Source organism: Bombina bombina, chromosome 6 (assembly GCF_027579735.1).
Source record: "Bombina bombina isolate aBomBom1 chromosome 6, aBomBom1.pri, whole genome shotgun sequence".
Classification (NCBI taxonomy): domain Eukaryota; kingdom Metazoa; phylum Chordata; class Amphibia; order Anura; family Bombinatoridae; genus Bombina; species Bombina bombina.
In genome coordinates this window covers 280059112-280066552 of record NC_069504.1, presented here as the reverse complement: position 1 = coordinate 280066552, position 7441 = coordinate 280059112, and the positions used below count along the sequence as shown (strand labels likewise).

Here is a 7441-nt window from a genome sequence, read left to right as displayed (position 1 = left end):
TGAGTATAATACTTATTTACCTGCTCAATTGTGTGAGAGGTTAGCTGTGTCTGTATTTACACATACCCATGTATCAAAGTTTAAATATTAAACAGTGTTGCAATGCCACAAATACACGGTTGTGTAACCGTAATTCACAAGACTGTTTGTACATTAGCGTGTACCGACATTTGCTACTTTTTGTTTGTAATATATTTGTAACGGTGACCTTTGAAAAAGCCACGTTACGTGGCGAAACATGTCAGGGACGTTAGGGCAATGGTGAGGAGTCCTAGGAGCTCCTGTGTTTTTAGTAAGCCTTAAGCTACCGATTGAAATTACTGTAGTCTTTTCACTGTATCTATCCAGATTCTACTGATGGCTATTTATGCTCAAATATCAACATTTATCTGGCTAGTAAAGAGTTACTAGTAATTATGTTTTATTAACTAACCTAGTGCTTGAGAACGCTTGAGAGCATATTATTCTCTCAGGCAGGTAACGGTCACAGCTGTTAGCTTAGTTAGTATACCTAACCTCACGCAAAACGCTTGTGTTTACTAATTGAGGTATACACAAATATATTACAAACAAAAAGTAGCAAATGTCGGTACACGCTAATGTACAAACAGTCTTGTGAATTACGGTTACACAACCGTGTATTTGTGGCATTGCAACACTGTTTAATATTTAAACTTTGATACATGGGTATGTGTAAATACAGACACAGCTAACCTCTCACACAATTGAGCAGGTAAATAAGTATTATACTCAGAATCTACCCCTTCAGAACTGTAGATGGTCATAACTGGTAGTACACCGAACTGAATGGAGTTCGTGTCTGTCTAAATGCAGATATATTCAAATCTATTATATCTATTAAGCAGCTAACATTAGCACACCCTAATACACAGACAGTCTTGTGAATTACGACTATATAACAGTGCATTTGAGAAACTACATTATTATTAAATATTCAGACTGGAATACGTATGTGTGTGGGAACAGAGACACAGTTAACCTCTCAGACTACTGAGCAAATTAATATTGTACTTAATAACTGCCCTCTTATAATCTGTAGATGGTTAAAGCTGGTAATACATCTAATTTAATGAAAAAACATTTTGCTTAATTTGAGGTTCATAAAAGTATTTTACACACAGAAAGTGGATGTCGGCACACTCCAATGCACAAATATTTTGGTGAATTACTGACACATTACAGAGCATAAGAGAAATATTTAGACTGTTATATGCATGTGTGTGTGTCTAGAAACTCAGCTAACCTCTTACATAACTGAGTAAGCAAACCAATACCATACTCAGAATCTGTTATGAGAACATGGGCAAGATTTAGTTCTTTACTAAACTTATTCAGTCAGAACGCATTTGCAGCACAAGTGCACAAGTGAGATAGGTTGATAACTCAGCCATCACTTCAATAGTATAACTTTTAGGTATTGTGGAAGACAAATGTGGCAATACCAGCAAATGTTACTATAATAATATTTGAACTTAAGTTTTTTACAAACATACTAGAGACCTTGAATCACAGATACTCTATACATTATACTTGCATATAATCTATACTCATTACAAGTGTAAAAACATATATGTTTATTTAACTGAATATAAGCAAGTAAACCAATTGCAACACAAATTGCACATAAGAGTGTCTGTTGAATAAATTCCTAGTATCACGTGACATTGTCACGTTAAGCCAAGCTGACCACAATCGGTACTTAAGTGTGTTTTTAAGTTTTTTCCTATTCTATTTATAGACCCCAATAAAAGTAAAATTTTAATTATAGCTTAGTGTGTGTCTCCTCAAACCTTGGATGTCATTTTTGATTTCCTCACATCAATCTTACCTTATAAGCGACCTGTGAGTGCTTTCAAGTGTATTCTTTCCCTCTTTGTTCCAGTAATTAACAGTATACACATAGCACCAAACTTAGCCATTTAGTTGGCTGATAATACATAAGGCCTTAACAAGTTGGCCAGATATTAAATAAATCAGGTCCTATCTATATCTGTAGTGCCATTGGTAACTTTTTTCACAAACTCTTATTTTTAACGACGTCTACGGTTTGCAAAATACGTTAGACAGGAAAAAACTAATTATGCTTACCAGATAATTTCCTTTCCTTCTGTACAGGAAGAGTCCACAGCTGCATTCATTACTTGTGGGAAATACTGAATCTGGCCACCAGGAGGCGGCAAAGAACCCCAGCCAAAGGTTTAAATACCTCCCCCACTTCCCTCATCCCCCAGTCATTCTGTCGAGGGAACAAGAAACAGTAGGAGAAATATCAGAGTGAAAAAGGTGCCAGAAGAAACCAGATAAAATTTAGGGCCGCCCATCGGAAAACACAGGCGGGAGCTGTGGACTCTCTCCCTGTACAGAAGGAAAGGAAATTATGTGGTAAGCATAATTTATATTTTCCCTCTTAATACAGGGAGAGTCTACAGCTGCATTCATTACTTGTGGAAAATTATAGCCAAGCTACAGAGGACACTAAATGCTAACGGGAGGGCAAAGAGAGAGGCGGTCCCCATCTGAGGGCACCACAGCCTGCAAAAACCCATTCTCTGAAGGCTGCTTCAACAGAAGCAAAAAAGGAAAAAATTATTTGGAAAAAGAATGCAAGGAGGACCAAGTAACCGCCCAACAATCAGATCCATAGAGATCTTATGCCAGTAACCCAAGATGACGTCACTGCTCTCGAACTGAGTTGTAAACCACTGAGTAGGCTTGTGTCCTGCTGTCTCCTATGCCAAGCAGAAGACACTCCTCAACTAAAAATAAGGATGTCGACAATGCCTTCTGACCCTTGTGCTTCCCAGATACAAAAATATTCAACAAAGAAATCTGTCTATTCTTATGTAGCCTGAAAAGGACATCAAGGCATGATTCCATAAAAAGAGAAAAAAACTTTTCCCTCTAGAAAAGGAATAGGACATATAAAAAAGACCACAATCTCTCGATTGAAGTTATAAATAGACACAACCTTAGGAAGAAAACCCAACTAGGTTCAACAGCCTTATTATAGAGGAAACCCCAAAAAGGAGTACGTATTGCAAGGTTGCAACACAGAGACTATTGCACGTAGAAGCAATCTACAGAGTAGATCATTGAAGATAAAATTCGAAGACCACCTCCTGCATAGGTACAAAAGTAGACCGATGCAACCCCCTTAAAATAAGATCTAAGCTCCAAGAAGGAGCATCAGATTGACTCACCGGCCTGAACGCATTCAGAGCCCTAGCAAAAAAAACAAAAAAAAACTGTATGCCCGGAAGCTCAACGAGCCTCTAGAGCAGAAGAAACAAACAGGGCCCAGAAACTGTCCCAACAAGTAACTAGCTAGGAAGGCCCTTCTCCAGATCATCCTGGAGGAAAAAAAGGGAACCATAGCAGGCCAGAATAGAGTGCCAGGATGATTCTTGCTCCTCCTGACAGAAGGGGTCCTCCACACCTATGATAGATGACAAGGAACCAGCTTACACACTGAAGGAGAGGACCATAACCTCTCAGAAACCACCCCCCCCATGGAGGTGAAGCCCCTAAACTGTGAACACGATCCTTTGGTCACAAACAGTACAACTGACGCCTGCTCTTGCTATGATTGAGCCATCACTCAAGAAAGAGTGATATGGCAGAAGAAGAAAAAGGTTGTATTGAACCTCCAAGACACCGCTAATGATCCATTAGCTCCGTCTGAGGATCCCTAAACCACAACCCATTAATGGGTAACCTGGGATAGGTACGGATGTCCTGAGATTCTCGATCGGTGTCCCCATTCAGATACAAACATCCAAAAACCTTTGGATAGATACCCTATCCCCAGATCAAGGGAATGATTGTAGGGAACATCCATCCCTGAAGATCACACTCAGAGTGGATCGCCGACAACAAGCAGTAGTGGGCCTCCACCCACCACCAAACTCGAGATACTACCCTCTACACAGGAGAATCTCTCTCTTTCTCAGAAAGAGATCTAATCCACTGAGAGAAAAAAAGGCTGACTAGAATCCATACACTGGGACGAACCCAGAAGACCAAACCCTCAGAGCAAAATGCTTACCTGAGGAACCATAAGAATAATCGGGAGGGAGTCTCCTGAATCCACGGTCCCCCATAGAACACGCTCTCTCCCCAAACTGACAGGCTTGCGACTTAAGTCGAAAACTGCCCTGGGAGAGCTAAAAGAAGTGTCCCTCAGGACAGGGAGATCTGGCCAAGGACGCTGGAGAGCGATTCTTCCAACCGGTATTCCAGATAAATCTGTTAAGACAGATTCAAAACAGCACCAAGCTGATGTCTCGGCCTCGGCTGAGATGAGACCTGTCAGAGGAAAGAAGCCCAAGAAGGGCCCCAGGACAAAAACATCACCCCCCCCCCTGCCACCACCACCACCACCACCGAGCCAGCAATGCCCTGAAAATGGTCTGGAAGGCACAACCTGATGAAGTAAACTAACATCACAAGATCTAAGGAAAAATCTGCCTATCTGTAAAGACCAATTTAGCATTCAGGGATCCACCCTGGTGCCTACACCAGAGAACTCTGATCTAGATCCATCTCTGAGGATCGAAGAAGACAGATGAAAATCCCTGAAAGTCTTCTAATAGACGATGGTAAGTAAACCAGGATCGCCAAGACCAGGGAGCCACTAATAAATCTGGATTCAGGATACTGCCAAATTAAACCCCAGATCCCCAAAAAAAAAAACCTAGGATCATAAATGAGGTTTACTGGAAGAGACGGTCCATAAGAACCATATTTTACCCAAAAGAGGAATGAAAAAGGAAAGATATCCTTCGACAGTGATCCTGCAGTGTTCCTCCCGAACAAAAAAAAAAGTAGAGGGAACCTTATATTCTCCCCCAAAAAGAAAGAGAGATGATAAGCTCTGCTTAAGTACCATAGAACCCAAATAGGACGGGGGAACCCCTCCCTTTATTGGACCATGAAACAACATTGGTATGAAAATATTCTCACACTGCGATAGGTACCGGGACAATGACTCCAAAAGTCACCTGAAAAGCTTCCCTCTCTCTGCCGAAAGACAAAATCAAGAGAAACTGCCCAGAAAAGGTTGAATGTGAAGCCTAGCTCTGGCCTCTAGGACTCCTGGATCCTATATGATCCAGTATCAAACGTCCATCCAAGATAGTACCTAAAACAGGTCCTTCCTGTCATCTAGGTTAGATGGACCTGCTCTGCCTGGACTTAACCAGATCTCTGATGAAGTGCATGTGCCCATGCGCGAAACGCGTAAGATAGGAGCTTACCTTGTGTCCTGAAGCCTGCTCCTAATAAAACTTGTTTATCGACTCCAAGACTCAGCTTCCCTTTTTCCTCATTTATACTTAACCAGAATAGCTCAGAACAACATGGAAATGAGTCTACTCTTTCCTTCTATTCGAGAGAAGGAGTTAACTGTACCAGAGCAACCCAAGGACTAAACAGAAAATTCTGAAGTTCCATCTTATGCTAGAATAATCCATATAATGAAGTATAAGCTCCATGGCTTAAATCTGTCTCGAAAGTATCGAGGGAACCATCACCTCGAACCGAGACCGAGAAGCTTCCACAAGAAGTCTCCAGAAATTGCGACAGCCAAAGTAGTCAGTATCTAAATATCCCATATGACGAAACGTCTTCCTGAAGAGAGTATATACACAACAACCAAGAGCTCTAAAAAAAAAAAAAAAACTATCCTGAAACAGAATAGAAAAAGAAAATAAGAAAGCACACAAAAAGCGATAGCCAAGAAGGAATGTGCAAAAACAGGTCCTGCCTGTCATACGACACAAACCCCCCTATAGAGCTCGGAACTGGGATTCTAAAAAAAAAATAAAAAATGAATATATATATATATATATATATATATATATATATATATATATATATATATATATATATATATATATATATATATATATATATATATATATATATATATATATATATATATATATATATATTACATACACACACACACACACACACACACAAGAGATTAGAGGATAGAGATAGAGATATCTCAGCAGACTTCCGACCCTGGACGTCCTATCTCTGAAGCCTCAGAGGGAACTGCATCCCCAGATGACTGATCGGATACAACAGTCAATTTACACGACGGTCCAGGGCAGGAGTGCATAGTTGATTAACCCTTCACTGGCACGTAGCAGGAAGAGGCAAAATCGCTAAGGCCGTAGAGATGGCCATGCAAAACTGCGCAGTAACATCTGGAGGAAAAAAGCCCCCTTCAGGCGAAGGATCAGCGGTACCCGGGGAAACTGCATGTGTAGGAACAGAAGATTCTAGGGAACACACCTCACGGGACGAGGAATCCTCAGAGGCAGATGGCTCAGTGGTCTCTAACATCTCAACATTGGCTGATGAGAACACCCTGTTGCGGCATACGGAACATAATTAAGAGGGCTGGGCTAGCCGGGCCTCCTCACAATATAGACAGGTATCAAATTCTGTATTAGAGGGATCCCCCTCTAAATTATCAGAATCCTCCATAACTCATCTAATTTAAATTATAAAAGAAACAACTGGCACCTTATACCCCCAATGGCTGTGGCACTGACCACTTCCTATGACCCAGACAGATAGAGAAACTCGCTCCTCTCCGCACTTGGTCAGGAATTGGGAAAAACGTGACCACACGGTGCATCATGCAGGACCACCCCTGCTAAGGAAAACTGTGCAGCTCTCAAACTTGAATAATGAAAAAAAAAAAATTACCTGTACTTTCTGTATCAGCCTATGAGCCCAAACGTCTCCTACACATAAAGCAGCTGAAATCACATAACAAATATGATTAAAAACCCCACTGTTCAATAATCCCCCTCAGGGGATATTAACCCTTGATTCCATAAAGATATCGTTAACATATGTATAAAAAATGAAATGATCTTACCGGAATCTATGCCGTGGAACAGAAAACACGGTCCTTCAAGTTTGACAGACTGTAGCGTTACTTCTGACATGGACTTGAGTGAAGAAAAGCAGGCAGCGAAACTCGTCAATGCTGATTGCTTAGGAGCTGTTAATATGAATCTGGATGGTTTCGCAGAAAGACTCTCCCTGCATTTCCAGACTCCAACTTTCATCAATGCTCTCACTGAGAGGCCAACAAGACTACTTAAAACTCTAGTCCCATCTCGAAGGGTAGATACCCTTCCTAAGGAACTACTCCGAAATCTGACACTTCTCTGCCAACCTCCTGTGATGAAAGGTTTAGAATGGCTGGGGGATGAGGGAAGTGGGGGAGGTATTTAAGCCTTTGGCTGGGGTGTCTTTGCCTCCTCCTGGTGGCCTAGTTCAGTATTTCCCACAAGTAATGAATGCAGCTGTGGACTCTCCCTGTATTAAGAAGTAAAGCCAATACACATGCAACAACAATCAGTTATGACTAGTACTGTCATATTACATGATTTTT

At 41.1% G+C, this 7441-nt stretch overlaps 1 protein-coding gene across 1 annotated transcript in view; it reads right to left on the bottom strand.

Annotated features, from left to right (window-relative positions):
- Window positions 1-7441, bottom strand: part of HAL (histidine ammonia-lyase) — a 62731-nt gene that overhangs the window by 34912 nt on the left and 20378 nt on the right. The window lies entirely within an intron of this gene.